At 42.6% G+C, this 16,426-nt stretch overlaps 1 protein-coding gene across 2 annotated transcripts in view; it reads left to right on the top strand.

Moving 5' to 3' along the window:
• The window catches only part of slc25a21 (solute carrier family 25 member 21), an 87,779-nt gene that overhangs the window by 21,040 nt on the left and 50,313 nt on the right, over positions 1-16,426 (top strand). The window lies entirely within an intron of this gene.

Raw genomic sequence — 16,426 nt, 5'->3', positions numbered from 1 at the left:
GGATGTGCAGAAGAATTATGGGTGACAGAGGGAGAGCAGGCCATTGGATGAAGATGTCACTTAGCCAATTAGAAGAGACATAACCTGAGTCCAACTGGCCATGAAATTAATGTTCACCTAGCGAGTCGTGACCAGAGAGGATTAGCAGCTCCTAAACTCCTCCCCCTGCAGCCCGACAGACATGGTCAACTGCAAAAGATGGCCATTAAAGAAAGTGTCACTGCACGTGCTTTACTCTTGACAACACGCCTATTTAATCACCCCCTGTTTATGCTACAGATATCCCACTCAAAATGAATATTACTCCAGAACATCCTGCGTGTATTGGTTAACATTAACAGTATTTTTTTCTTATTCAATGACATGTAAAAAGCCAGTTTTATGATCACCAACTTGGTTGTGTGGATTGATGTTTAAACAATATCATATAAATGTGGGTTCAACCACATGGACACATTTGATTCCATATTTGTTTGCTAGTCAGGCACTTTTTAATTATTAATCGCCAAGTTGAATATATTAGAGTGCTTTCCAGTTGTAGTTATGAGTTTGATGGTGAAGCCATCATTATTTACAGATCAGAATCCCTTGAGTACACTTACATGCTGCACTTCATTGTCCCTGTGAGTGTTTGGTCAATGCCCTTGTTTTCCTCTCCATAGCCCCCAGTTTGAAACCCAATCTTACTGCGATCGGTTCGTAGTCTCTAAGCCCATGGTGACAATAATTTTTTCCCCAAATCCCCCCAAAATGTGCAGGCTTCATGACATGTCATCTTTATTTAACCTTTAAATCAAAAATCATGCACAGAGCTTTTCAAAATCACCTTAAGTCTACCTATATCAGTACATAGCTAACTTAAGTCAACATCAGCCTGAGCGTAGGTCAGCAATAAGAGTGTTGCTTCCACTCAGTGTCTCAAAATTGTTATTGCCTTGCGTTTTATCTTTTCACCTCTGCTGTTTTGTTAACAGATGAAATGTAACCAAACCAAAAAGTGAGGAAACTAGATTAAGTAACAGTTAGATATGTTAAGTTTGTCAGCAAGCACATACTATATGACACAATACTTACAGGTGACTTAGAAAAAGTGTATTCCTGCCCCAGAGCCAAGTGCACACATGTTCGTATCCCACATTGAACCTTGTATTCAGCGCCTGGCTTCTTGCACCAAGTCTGACAACACAACATACTTGACCCTCAAAACATGTCCTGTGTTTAACACCCTCACCCTGTTAGTTCTAGTAGAAACAAACCCGACGCTACGTCTGCAAGTCATTAACCCGTCAACACGTGCAGTACAACAATGCTGTAAACAACATGGCATTGTCACCGTTTCTACAAGTGAATGTGTGAAGTCTCGGCTAACAGAGAACAGAGCAGGGTCGAACAGGGTGGACCCCGCACATGTTCAGCTTCACATAGCCAAACAGGCCTGACAAGGATTCCCCCCCCCCCTCCACTTGTGGCCTAGTTCAGCTTGAGTTAACCTCCACAGAGTTCTTCCAGTGATCTTTTCTGAACACAAAGTATTATTGGAACTTAATATGTGTGTAGGTGTGTCATCAAGGCAACATTTGCTCCTGAAGAAGCTTGCTGTAGCGGCGAGTAAAGATGCAAGGTATGTCTGTCGAAAGATTTTGGCACCACGATGACATCAGAGGTCATCAAGAGGTGGTTACCACAGAGGGCATTGCAAGACCAACACATTAACAGGGCAGCTGTGGCTAAGGAAGCAGAGGATAGTGTAATTGAAAGGACATGCAGTTAACATCTCGATGTGTCCTTGTGGCAAATACTGGCCAACGGGGTGTGAATGTTAGTTCCACTGAGCAGGTGGCACATTATATGTCAGCATTTAACTCTGAGTGAATGTGTGTGAATGGGTAAATGCTGACTTGTATTCACAAGCTGTAAAACAATTCATTCGATTTACCATTAACAACAAAGGTTAATTAAGGAAGAAATATGTTTTAAAAAAAAAATTCAAATCTGTCAAACAAATTAACTTTCAGACATTTGAACCATCGGCCCGTTTGAAATGGTTAAATGTGTGGTATTTGTTGTTATAACACACAATTATGAAACAAAATGACACAAATGTGGACATAATGTTCACTGCTTGACTACTCATTTTCAGGAAATCTTCACTTCTGAAATGGTCTTTTGTCAATTTAGAGACGGCTTGCCTAAACTTGCATCTATCTATCTTTCAAGTATTTCATGCTTTAAGATAGCAATTCACTGTCATTATAGGGCCCATTAAAAGTGATGAAAGTGCTGAGAGGAAGACTTCTGTGTGAATGGATGCCAAACATTCAGGTCAAGGAGTCTAGGATGTTTTGGCCTGATTTGAAAGACATGCCTGTATCTCTTTCGTCTCCTAGGCATTGTGGTTTATTGTGGCTGCTGTCAGTGAGGATATGGTTATCTCTTCCTCTAAGTCAGGGGGTGTCAAACTCAAATACATAGTGGGCCAAAATGCCAAAATGGGTACTAGTCGAGGGCCGGACTGTTTCAATGTTTATTGCAAAACTTATTGAAATGAACTTATTGCACATATTAAACCTGGAACTAACAAAGCTTAAATTATTGCCTATAAAAACCACATTAAACTTAAAATAATCAGTTGCATTCATGTCTTGTGGCTCTATCTGCAGAGTCATTTCTTATGATTACATTTTTCCACAGACCAACAACAGCTTCAACAAAACTATTTCCTTCAAATAAAAAAACAAACATGCCCTGTTGTCTCAAGAAAGAAAGTGCAGAAGGAAACATCCATTAAACTCAGTGTGCTGCTCTGTGATGCTAGTTCAAGCCAGATACTTGGCATCTCATCTCGGGTGCAAGTTCATCAATGTTTGGGATCAGGCTCTGAGCTGAGGAAACCCTCAGGATGGAGTGAAGGTGTGCGTGCAGTATACCGGCGGGCCAGATCTAATAGTAATTCAAACTGATCCTGCGGGCCCGAAATTAAATCCACCAAGGGCCTGATTTGGCCCACGGGCCTTGAGTTTGACACATGGCGATGGATTCTTCCCTGTTAAATAGATATCCAGTAGATCAGAGTGAAAATGTGGCCAAAGATGCTCCTGCACTTTGATTCCAAGCAACTGACATGGTGTTTTAAATAGCTTGACTATTTCCTCGCAGACTTGGCAATCACCTTTTGTAGCTGCACTGGAAATAGCTCAACGTGACTTCATGATTTTATTATTTTGGCACTTGCACACAATATGGGAAAATATACAGTACCACCAAACACTGAAATGGAGAAGTGCAAGGTGTGTTGCCAAAATGTATTTTCCTATAGCAGTGTCAGACTGATTTAGGAAGAATAATGGACTTAATGGAGAAATGCAGTGTTTAGGGAGCTGTCTCTGAAGCTTGTGTACTGCTTGGCCTTGGCCTTTATTCTGAAGAAAATGGTCTTTGCACTTTATTTTAAACTTAATAATATTATTAAACAAATAATATTAACAAATACAAAATCTTGTATAGGTAACGTAGACTTTTCCTTTCGTGTTTTCAGTCATTTGGGAGACAAAATATCTTAAAAAGCCTTTTCTATAAGCCTTGCCTTTTTCTTAACATGCATAGATATTGGACTATGAACTGATACTGTATGGGTGGGATGTGGGTTGAGGATTTTAAAGATGGGGGGTAGTGTGAGGGGATCGAGAGAGGAAGCGAGTTAGCCTCGGATGGGCGAGAGTGAAACCGGAGCATGATTGAGTTAGGGGAAAGGAGACAGGAGCCCTGAGGCTGCCAGTCGGATGCTGTGTGTGTATACATGGCGCTCTTGTCATGCTGCCCTGTTAGCATGGGGAGATTGTGATGGAGTTATCTGGCCTGGCCCTAAAAACGGCTTGTCATCTTGTGTATACACAAGGAGGTAGCGTTAGTCTGTGTGTATGCTTGTACGGTGCCAGCAACATTACTCACAGGCCTTTTGGGACACAAGCATAGCCTCGCCTGGTTCCTTTCCCTCCGTGGAAACATACTCATTGCATCCTCTGAATTCTCAGAAGATGAAGGTTATACAAACAGTAATGGAAATTAGGTCTTAGAGGGTTAAACGATCCCTTTCTTGTGGGATTCATCCTCACCTGCTTTTCAAAGGGTCTGTGATGTGGCTGAATATGGGACCAAACCAAACTGCCCACCATTTAACCCAGCTCCTGCTTTACCAAATCTATATCAATGTCGATTGTTTTATCATTATGAATAGGTTTTTTAAATGTAATACATTTTATCTCCATCGGTGCACAGTGTGCGAGATGCTGTTTAAACTGTGGGAAAACATGTCCCAAACCGAACACAGTATGGAGCCCCCGCTTCACACTGCACCAGCACTAAGCAAAAGCAGATGTTATAAAGTTTACAGAAATCAGAACATTATTTTCCTGTTTCCATTGCATTCTTCTAAACACTTAGTGAACACGCTTTGAAGTCACCCAAGAAATCTAGTCTGCGGGAGAAATGATAGGATCTCCTGGAGCAATGGAGCCAGCAAGCGAGGGAGGAAAGGAGAGGGGGGTCTGAGCGAAGGGGATGAGGAGGAGACTTGAAGGGGGAGGGCTTGATGAAGAAATTAGAGGTGCTTGTCAGGTTTAAATGTGACTTTCTCATATTAACTTTGAATCATCTTCATTGGGATTTGTTGGCACATCTTGAGCGTATTCTCCTAAACCTTTTCAGCGGGCTGGATGTGATCTGGGATGCAGGGGGGCAGATGCACTGCGTTTATGCAGGACTGCTGTGGGTCCGATCATAACAGCAGATAAATCCTACTGACTGTGTTAGATAGCTTCACCGCAGGCAGTGTGCGGGACTGCCAGGAGCCCACATTAGGTCCCTGTAATGCATAGCCAATTTTATAATAGACCTTCCAACTACATGAGTAATGTGGCTGCCTGGCAGGCATGTCCATTTGAAGCCTTAACAGAAGTCCCTTATCATGCATCCATCTTGCACCTATCCTGCATTAGTGATGCCTTAGCGGCTCGCAGCCTGTTCTTTCTTAAACACTCTCTAATAACCCCACAGTCCTGTTGTAACACAAAACGTGTGTGCCTTGATCAAAGTGTTTGCATCCATATATTCCCCGGGATAAATTCTCGTTCTGTAAAAATGTCCTTTAAGCGACAGAGAAGCGGCAGAGCTTTCAATAAAACGTGTGACTTCTAAGATGGCTACATCTGCAGTGCATTAAGGTTCAGGCATGCTCTCACAGGTTAACCAACTCTTCATGTTACCTCGAGTGACTGAGTCTCCTGAGAAGCAAATGGATTGCAGTGGGCTTGCATGTGAAACACACCGAAGAGCTTCATCATCTTAAGATGCATTGGACTTCAATGTCACCATCACTTGGTTTTGATTTAGCTGTGCAAATCACCCTTGTTAGCATGTATTACCAGCACAAGAGAATACAAATGCCTTATCCCTCTCCTCTAGCGTTCCAAGCCAATCTGCCTCCTCTCAGCCCTTGTTGTACGCTAACACAATGTGGCATATGAATCGTACACACAATGCATGTCTTCATCCGACCTCTACAGACAGGACCTCACAGGACAGCCACTTTGGCATTTCCTGCTCTCTCATCTTCAAGGCTTAGGAGAGACTTGCAATCCCCCCTCTTCGCATAATTCAATAGAGAGTTTGACAATCACAATTAGGCTGAACGCAGAGTAGCCTGGCAGCGTTCCCTTCGTAATATGGAATTACAAAACTGTGCCCAGTTATCCACCCACACGTGGTTGGCCCATGCAGTGATGCATCTTTGTTGGGTCTGACCCAAAAGACCCCCTTCCGCAAAACAAAGTGCCTGCAGAGAGCTTTGGAAGATTGCCAGGTTGGATTGCCACTGAAAACCCATGAGAACTTCTCAAGAGTCTTAAAGATTTCTACATGTGTGTGAGTAGGTAAGGGGTCTACCTCACAGCCCGATGGAGAGGGAAAGGATGATGTATATGTATAAAGTAGACCTGCAGGTATTTCCTTCCAAGAGGCCTTTTTTTCTCTTTGTTTGCCTTGTTTCTTCTCCACACGCTCCATTGTTTTCATTGGCTGCGCAAACGATGATGCTGCAACGCTGGAAAACTGCTGGTGTGATTTTTACAGGAGGACAGGGAACATGGGTCATAAAACTCGCCTCCATTTTCCACAGACAGAACAAAAAACATCTCGCCCCTGTCAAAGCATAAGACCTTTGTGGGAAGTCTGTATCATACGGAGGCGTGTGTGGGAGAGGAAAGATGTGCTCAAGCAGACACACAATAGGACAAGGAGTTCTGACTTCAGACAGGGGCGAGAGCATCGCAACACCGCAAGAAACACAGACCTTCTGGAGCTTTCTCACAGGGTGTCGCTATTTAGAATTTCTTCTCAGTGATTGCAGTCATTTTGATGCTGTGATGAGTAGGAGAATCTCAGGGGAATGTACATCAGCAAGAAAACGTCCTGGCCTCAGGTCCCCTGGGAGGGGGGGAACACACAGAATTCCTCCCCCAGTGTAAGCTTCCTCATCCAACCAGACAGGGAGACTCAGTCTGACTGTCCGTCTTCCTACCGGCCAAAAGCAAGCAAATGCACGTGGCCTTTTTGCTGGTGTCTTTTAAAAACCTGATTTGAAATGCAGTTTGCTTGGTATAAACCTAAGGCATATTTGCTTGAAATACAGTAGTTTTCAGGTGTAATACCTCAATCAACATAGAAATGACAACATGTATAGTTTAGTTGTCCAAATGGCCACTCCACCAAAGCTGGAGGCACTACCTGGACAATCTCTGTTTGAAGTCGTCCCGTTTTCGTTGGTTTGGAAAGTTTCCAACATTAGAAATTCTCTCCCCAGTCCCTCTAAATAACACGACAAAATATTATTTAGGTCAATCCCCACCATAACAACACAAAAGCGTTTTTTCTCATGCAACTACAGACAAAACAACATTACGGTTAGCATCCATAACTACTTTTTTAAAATGAGGGGAACTTCCTCCTCATGGTTCAAAGAAACCAACGTTGACAGTTGTCGTGAGATAGCAAACAAACAGCAGGCTTATATTTCACACTCTGAAATACTTCCTTATTTGCTCCCAGCATAATTAATACGGCTTTGTCACTCAAACATTTATGCTTGTTTTTCTTGGATGGAAAGTCTACTCTATACAAATGTACCTATCTAAACTTTTCAATTCAGACCTGCTTTCAAAGTAAATATATTTGTTTAAACATTAACAAGTGGGATGGTTAGGCAGCCTTGAGCCCACAGGTCAGACTGAACAAGGAGGATTATTTACGTGTGTGTGTGTGTCATGTTAGTCAGATGGCTGCTACAGGAAACCTCTTGCACTGCATGCTGTTTTTGGGTGTGAAGGAGGGGAAAGTGCGGGGTGAAAGATGGCCCTGTAGGACCCGAGCCAAACCATGAAAGTTTAAGTAAATATGGAGGGAGGGATAACCCCGGTGGTCCGGGTTCCCCCCTTTTCAGTTGATGTTTTCTCTCTCCTCTGCCCTTGTTTTGACAACAGTGTGCAGTGTTGTGCGATTTCCCTAGTGGCCCAGTCTCGTAGTTTGCTTTGCTCGAGAATACACTACTGTATATTCACGATGCACTGCTATAAATTCAGCCTAATGTCATGCTGTCACAGGTCTCTATAGATACACTTGGAGAAGTGGAGAAAACACACAGCAGCTTGTTTCCAAAGAGATGATCCAACATCTACATACATATATATTCTTTTACTATACTTCTTTGTGGTCCTGCTGTCTGATGAAAATGAAAGCTGTGTTATGGTACATCGCCACACATTAAAGAGAGCATGTTGCAGAACAGTGGCTTCATAGTCTGTATATTTAAAGTTGTGCGCCACAGCATCAGTGTCAAATGTAATTCATCTCTTTTAAATCTCCCAAAAAAACCATAATGTTCAGTGGTATGTTTTCCAGTTTTAAAGCAGCTCATGCATGGTAAACATCTGAGATGGGTTGCTGCTGAAGAATCTATTCACACCCTGCATTCCAGCCTTAATGCCTTTCTACATAATTAAAAGCAGACCAATTTGCTTCTCAAAAACTTCACACCATGTTTTTGGTGTGTGTAATTGGGCCTCAGGACCCGAGCCCGCGCTCCACAACGCTGCAATTCAGCTCATGCATTCCCATCACACTCATTAGTACTATCTTAGGTATGTTGTCCCATTACTGCTGCACCTTTGAGGCTTACTGTATCTCTGTGCTGCTACGTAACAAGAAGCAATGTTCGTATAAATGCCACAAATTCAATGATGGATATCTGATTCCTTAATTGGCGGCGCTCTATTTTGAGCGGTGTTATAATAGAAAGGTTTGTTTGGATGTTTGAGTTTAAGCTGTTCAAGTGGGGAAGGAGGATGAGGTTGATAATTATCAGATTGAGACATCATTAGTGTATAAACCAGCTTTAGAACCGTTACTTGTTGGATTTATTTAATCTTTCTTTTTTTTATAAAACACTTGACAGCATACAATTAGTATACGCAACTAAACATTGTGTTTGAAAGCCATTAAACCACTTTTAAAGTATTATTTTAAAATAGCTTTGCAAAAACAAAAGAGCAGTATGACCTCTATAGATGTTCGTACATACATCATTACTTCTGTGTTTTTGTTTTCCATCAAAAATAGAATTACTCGCATAATATCATCTTTGAAAGTGCACTCTGCTTTATTTCGTTAATGTTTGTTATTTAGAGAGTCAATGTATAAGTGTACTTGCCTATACATATAGTATATATATATATATATATATAATAATTATATATATATATAATTGAGGACCACAGATGGAAATGAGCTATTAGCTATACTCGGCATATTGCATCTCTTCTCTTTGCTTAGATTCATGTTTTTGTATGCATGGTCCTTCTATAAATAAATACACATTTTAAATATGCGCACACTGTATGAATCATATACAAATTCGGTCTCTGATACATTTTGATATAACTTTTGTTAAAACTTGCACTGGAATGTCGAAACAAGTTTTTTTGTTTTTCCACATTGCAATCCTTTTTGGGAAGTTGTTTGATTTCAAGTTGTGGATGTTGTACTAAAAAAAGAGTATTGCTAGACATGTTTTTTTCTTTACTGTGTAGATTGGTGGCACGAGTGTAACAACATCGTAGCATAAAGCCTAACCTAGTGTTTAGTTACCTATCTGTTGAAATAACACCATCTGTTATGCCACTCACCGATGTTCAAATTATTTCTGCACTTTATACATATTTCCATACATGAATCTATTTTTGGCTTTGACAGTTACTTAGCATTATGTCCAATGCAGCCACATGATTAAAATTCATTGTTGGACTTGTGAAATATCCCTCCATGTGGGAATGCTCCATTGAGCAGGTGTGCATGCCTTGTTGAATCTTTCCCACCATGATTAAATTGGTATGTTTTAGATTATGGTGTGTTTTTTGGCTCCCCGCCGTTCTGAGGTTGTGTTTGGATTCATTTTGAAGTCCTTGCTGTTTCTCTTTTCATATGGCCAGTATCTTAGCTGGGAGCTGTTCGGCCTGAAAAAGACTCATTCAGGGAGCCAAAGCTGGACTGCAGCTGTGCGCTCATTATCTTCATGTGAACTCAGGACACCATGAATTCATAATGAAAGGAACATCTGATAGGACGGATATATGAACCAAAAATTCTGCTTTCCATTTGCTGAAGGAGATAGGGAAATGTTTTGGGATTCTACAAGTAGCACGGCATTAACATCCTAAAATAACCACGGACAATTGGAAAAGATTTGACTTTTGTCTAAAAACGTTGAACCAAAACTTCTGCCTTCTGCTTTACGGCACGGTTTTATTTCAAGTTTGAAAAAGAATGGAAAAAACCATTTAATTGACAGGTATTCATGGTGTTGATAGATTTCCTTTAAAACCATTTGAGTCCTCTAACATTAGTTTTTGGCTTTTGAAATGACTGGTCAGCTTTTTTGACGGCATAATTTTTGTAAATCAAAGCAATTTTAATAAAGTTGGAGGCCGGAAATAACATTTTAGCAAAAGTGCAGCCCAAAACTGGCAATGGAAACTGCAGGGTCTCTCCAGAAATTGCAAAATAGAAGGGAAGAGAATATGAATAGCAACCCGTCCTGAACTCAAATGTTCAGGGCGTCACTAATGCAGAGAAGGCCCCGAGTCTGTTTAGCGGAGGCCCTGAAACCTCAGCCCTAAATCTGATGTGGGGATGTAAGAGGAGACGGACGGTAGAATAACAGAACGTGCACTTTGTTCACCTCCAGCCTGCAGTAAAAAGCTCTGAGAATTACAGAGTGAGAGACAGCTTAACTCTGAGTCGTAAATATGTGTTTGGGACCTTTTCGCATTTTCCCCTCCCTCCACGCTCACCGTATCATCCCGTTACTACCCTATATGCTGTCTTGAGGTTCACTGTGTGAGAGGATATAGTCCGTCGACAGATTTGCCTTGCCTGTGATATGTATGTAAACTGTATTTTTGCGTTGTTTGTCTGACAGGAGCTAATCATTTGATAGCATCTGAGTGTTAGCGCTACTAACTCAATTAGCCAAACTCCTAATATTTGTCTAGGTGTTTGATGGAATGCTCAATCATTTGTGTTTTCATGTGCACATTTTATTGACATTTTGTTAAGCTGTATGCTTGATTTGGATAGAGTTTCCGTTCCTATCTCTCTCTCTCTCTCTCTCTCTCTCTCTCTCTCACACACACACAGACACACAAAACAGATACACACACGTTTCTCTGATGTCTCTCTTTTAGTCGTCCGTGTTTACAGTCATCTTTTTCCTTCAGGCAGTTTCTCTGTTTCTGATACACACCTAAACAGACTGTGTGTGTATGTGTGCGAGTGTGCGTGTGTGTGTGTGTGTGTGTGTGTGTGTGTGTGTGTGTGTGTGTGTGTGTGTGTGTGTGTGTGTGTGTTTAAGCGTGAGAGGTCTCCCTCCTTCCTTGTTTCCAGCCTGTGGGAGAGTCCCTACCCAAACCGCAGCAGGGTAATAATCACTTAACCCAAATCAGGCGCAATCAGGACGAGCCGGTCTGCAGCTGGGAGGCACCCAACCCGTGGGGGTGAGGGGTAGCAGCGGGTGAGGGGGTGGGTGAGTGAGAAGACGGGGGGGGGGGTTGGTCGGCATGACGATGTGGACACTGATGACCAGGCGGAAGATCAAAAACGCCAGCCTTTGTTGTGCCATCCTCGTCCTCATCTGGCTCCAACAGGGAGTGAATCAACGGGGGGAAATTGGGGAAATCAGAGATGAGACTCCCCCTGCAGAGTGAAGGTTAAATGCTGTTCCTGTAGTGTGTGCGTCTGTGTGTTTTGTCGACATGTGATTGTTTCGTTAGAGCTCCCCAGGCCGGCTGAGTCACTGAATCTGATCTTGTGTGATCCAGTGATTGTGAGCTATTTTTCTGATGTTTGTGTTGTGATGTAGGTCCTTTCACAGCTGCAGGCCCCACAGGACGACACACACACACACACACACACACACACACACACACACACACACACACACACACACACACACACACACACACACACACACACACACACACACACACACACACACACACACACACACACACACACACACACACACACAGGACTGGGTGGAACCATGACGGAGCCTGAAATCCAGGCGATTTATTGGGCTTCACTCCAGCCAAGACCTACAGCATGTCAAAGCTGTCTCAGTTTCCTCCACCTTCCACCCCTCCGAGCTTATCTCCTCGCAGCTGACTCTGGCCTGCGCCTAATCAAACGGAGATTGCAGCAACACTGTATCACAGTGATATATCTTAAGTGTGTGTGTGTGTGTGTGTGTGTGTGTGTGTGTGTGTGTGTGTGTGTGTGTGTGTGTGTGTGTGTGTGTGTGTGTGTGTGAGCTTCTTTGACATTGTTAGTAGCCCACCTTGTAGCATCTGCCATTCATTTGGAGTGAAAGACAAACACACTGATGAAAATGACTCAGACCACAGGACCTTTTTATCTCATTCTCTTAACTTCCTGCTTCTACTTCTACTTCTTTTCCCTTTCTGGGGGTTAATCCATTGTATATGTAAATATCTACTGCATTTTAAACACATGTTTGCACAGCACATGGACCAAATTTCAAACTCTACATCTCCACAATTGAATTGTACTTTGTTTAAACACACTCTGTACTGCCTCGGCAATCTGTAGAGAACCCCACTGAAGACTCAGATGCTCGAGAGTATTTGTAGTGCATCTGTGTTTGATTTTTGTAGGTTAGACATGTGGAAAGTTGGGGGTAAAGATGTTAATGCAACTTCTAAGGCATTTATGGGTGACTTTTCAGAACTTTTTCTGTTGTTGTCCAATATCCATCATCTCCAAAATATTCGTACCTGTTACTGATTATATATAGATATATATTCACATTGTGCTTCTGTCAGGGTGGCCTGGTAGTAAAAGAGATACGGCTGCAGATGGGGAAAGCAGAGGTTTAATGACCAAAACAGCCTGAAATATTTAAGTAAAGTTGAATGTTATAATTCTAGTCTAGTTTATATAGTTTTCACAATGCACTAATGTTTATAGTCAAGGCTTTGTCTCTTACCTCATCAGACAGTGATTAGACATTCAGACAGGTTGTAAACAAATAACAAAACAGTTTAACTATGTGATGCAATAGAAATAATCATGTGTTTGTCTGACTGCTCCTGTTACTTTCATTAATACATTTGGTTGTAAAGGGTGTCTGGTGAGTTAAATGTTGTAAAGACTCAGGTTTTCCTGAAACCTCCTGAACTGTAAACGGGCTCATCCCCCCCCCCCCCCCCAGATGTACAAGAGACAACTGTAATTACAACCCAGTGTGACCTGGGCCTTTAAGCACTTTAAATGCATAGGAAAAGAGACATATTTCTCACCTGGATTCTTTTATGACATGATAGAGCGGAAAGTGGGTGGGGAGTTCGGAGGAGGCTTTGGGGGTTTGGTGACAAGGTGTTGAAATGGAACAACCCACACATCAGCAGGGTGGACACCTTCCCCCTGGAACATGGGACCCCGAGCCTCCCAAATCCTTCATCACACAATGGAGGGTTATGTAAACACATGCACAGGAGCACTACTCTTCCCCGAATGCTCGTACTCTAGTCAACGCACACACTCATATGTCCTCATAGAGTCCTTTTTTAGAAATGAGGTTTTAAACCACGGGAAATGGCAAAGTCAGAAATGTGTATTTAAGTGTTCAAACTTAGTCAGACAATCTTTTGCTCATGCAGTACCTCGTCTGCCATAATGAAAGCTTTGCTCTAAGGGATTCAAGAAGATGGAGAAGTAGATCAACAGAAAAACAACACTATTAATAATGATCTAATTATTGAAGTTTATTTATCCAATATAAACTGCCAAACATGTTTTTACTATTGCTGTCAAATGGTGATTTAAACACTTCACCTGGGACTACTTTAGTAATACTTTTGCTTTAAATGCAAATCCCTTCTTCACACTGAACAAATAATCCCAACAAGTTGAAACTTCTTGATGAATTGAAGTAGTTGGGGGGGGCATGTTTAACAAACTATTGCAGTATAGTCCAGTCATATGTTCATTGCTTGCATGCATTTTTGCTAAACTGGTACTTTTTAACACTTCAAAAGTACTCACATGGATATGTTTATGCATTAGTGTTTAAAACAGTAAGGCTACTTTGCACCAATCTTAAGCGCGTCATAGTTTTCAGGTCTAAGTGGTGATTCCCCGTGTGTCTTTACCTCTCAGTGTGGGCTTTGATAAGATAATGGCACACAGTGAGTGTGTTCTGAAGCACCTGACCCTTAAATAGGTGCCGAGTGGAGGGCCTAGGCTGGGCTGCTGAGACGTGCTCATGCTCTGTTGACTTAAGCATTCAGACTGAGCCATCAATCATCCGAGTGTGACGGCTCTGCCCCTGAACCCCAGCGTACTTTATCTGCCAGCAAAGCCTCCTGCTCAGTGTGTGCATGTAAAAACCAGCCCGATTTTTAAAGGAAGTAAATCGCATTTCTATCTCTAAGTCCATCTTACCATATAGACTTTTTCTCACAAGCACACACACCTCCTTTTCCCTCTCAGTTTTCTGCAAATGCCGGGAATTGGTTTTAAATCCTTCCTTCCTACTTTTTAAAAACCACTGAAGCATTTGGAAAAGGTTCTTTGCAATTATATTTAATCATATGCGGCCGTCCCAATCAAGGCCGGCTCTGATGATCACATTTGCATGGGTTTCAGGTTTTGCCCTTCAAGTCGGTGTAGTGCCCATGTAGGCTCGGGGGTAAGGACCACCTGGACGATCCACAGATCCGCTCCTTTTCTTCTTCTTCTGCACTTCCACAGCTCGCACTGCTTTTGCGTTTTAACTACACGTTGAAAAAGTGGATTTTTAGGTTTGAATTTTTAGCATATATAGGAAGTGGAACAGCCAATACCATGCTTCTATGAAGTTCTGAAAACAGTCAAATTGCGTGTATATTCGTGCATTTGTAAAGCGTTTAAGCAGAATTCCCAAATGCACTGCCCTGCTAAGTCCAGCTGAGTAGCCCACCCAGCCCGTGAGAGAGTGGGCTTCCATTTCTCTTCTCTCTGCGGACCATAGAGGTCAGTGTGTGTGTGTGAGCATATCAGACCGTCATATGTTTGCCTGTGTGTTTTTAAAGCCAGGGAGCATATGTGAGTGTATGCTTATACGTGTCACAGGAAAGCAACTTGTGTCTGTGATCCCCTGCTCCTCTCATTTTCCCTGGTGAAAGGCGGCATTATAACTGATTTCCATGACCTCAAGCCAGGGCCTTCACTCCCTTCACGGCCTGTGTGTGTCTATATATTTGTGGGTGTGTGTGTATGTGTTTGTGTGCGTGCATTATAACTGCTTTCCATGACCTCCAGCCAGGACCCTCCTCTGCGGCCTGCCTCGCAGCGCTTGTTTAGACAACAGTGGTGCACATGTTGGCTGAAATATGGCCGCTGTGCTCGTTTGCTCGGGTGAATTAAGCTACGGCATGTGTGCTTAAACCTAGACGGCTCGCTGATTTATCCATATATTTAAATGATTGATTTAAGAGTGGCCCAGCCAACACTTGTTGAAACTGTGGATAGAGGCGGGCTTAGAGATGAGAGGAGGAGGAGGACAGAAATCAAATGGGAGCATACACAGCCTCCCTCACACAGGTAGTGATATTTACGCCATCCATCGCGCCGCTGAGGGACATTATTCACAGAGCTGAAGTAAATTATTCAGAAGTAAAGCTTTACTTTGCACAAGATGGATACTTTTAACGACGTACTGATTGCTTTTTAACATACTCCATTTTCAAATGAGCTATAAAATGTTGTTTATTATGGTTGAGAACATGACATAGGCAATCTATTTTAATGTAAGGAAAGCCTGGAAGAAAGCGTATGAAAACACGTCCTCCCATTTGTGTGTGTGTGTGTGTGTGTGTGTGTGTGTGTGTGTGTGTGTGTGTGTGTGTGTGTGTGTGTGTGTGTGTGTGTGTGTGTGTGTGTGTGTGTGTGTGTGTGTGTGTGTGTGTGTGTGTGTGTGTGTGTGTGTGTGTGTGTGTGTGTGTGTGTGTGTGTGTGTGTGTGTGTGTGTGTGTGTGTGTGTGTGTGTGTGTGTGTGTGTGTGTGTGTGTGAAAATGAGGGTGCGTGTGCCAGTGTGTTTTATTACCTGTCTCATTATTAAATGTGTTGGGAGGGCGGCTGAGCTGGGACAAAACATTCCAGCTCCTTTAATGTCTCCCTCTCGTCTCCCCCGTCCCCCTCGCTCCTCTCTTTGATAATACTTTTCCTTATGAGCCCATAAAACCAGACGCTTTCTCACAGAACCACCTTTTTCCTGTGTGCACTGCAGAAAAATATGCATCAAATTGAATTTTGTATAAAGTGAGTAAAGAAGGGTGCCAAATATAGTGAGGCAAATAAAAAGCAAGACAAATAAAAACATATCATTTTAAATCAATACCTTTTTCACTTTTTCCCTTCACATCTTTATCTCAATATTTCTGCTTCTCTCCTCCATTCCCCCTCTCGCCCCTCTTTCCATCCCTCTCCACTCTCTCTCTCTCTCTCTCTCTCCCTCTCCCTCTCTCTTCAGGGTCGAGTTAGGCATAAGCGAATAATTAGGTAATTGCCCCCTTGATTGAGCTCAATAGGAAACATTTCAATTAGGATAAAACTGCGCTCGGAGGAAGTAGGCTCTTACAAAGGGAAACATTCCTTGTCATGCAACTGTCAGCCCCCGAGCCCACACCACGAGCCAGGATTAACTGGATACTAAAGGAGGAAACACAGGGGAAGACAAAGTTGTTCTGAAAAGCCAGGGGAAAAAACGTCGGGGAATTGGGAATGGTGGGACGCAAGGGGGTGATGGGGGAATGATGGGGA

Source organism: Notothenia rossii (genome assembly GCF_949606895.1).
Source record: "Notothenia rossii genome assembly, chromosome: 7".
In the NCBI taxonomy this organism is placed as follows: domain Eukaryota; kingdom Metazoa; phylum Chordata; class Actinopteri; order Perciformes; family Nototheniidae; genus Notothenia; species Notothenia rossii.
The sequence above is the reverse complement of the archived record's forward strand: the minus strand, read 5'-3'. Positions and strand labels throughout refer to the sequence as shown.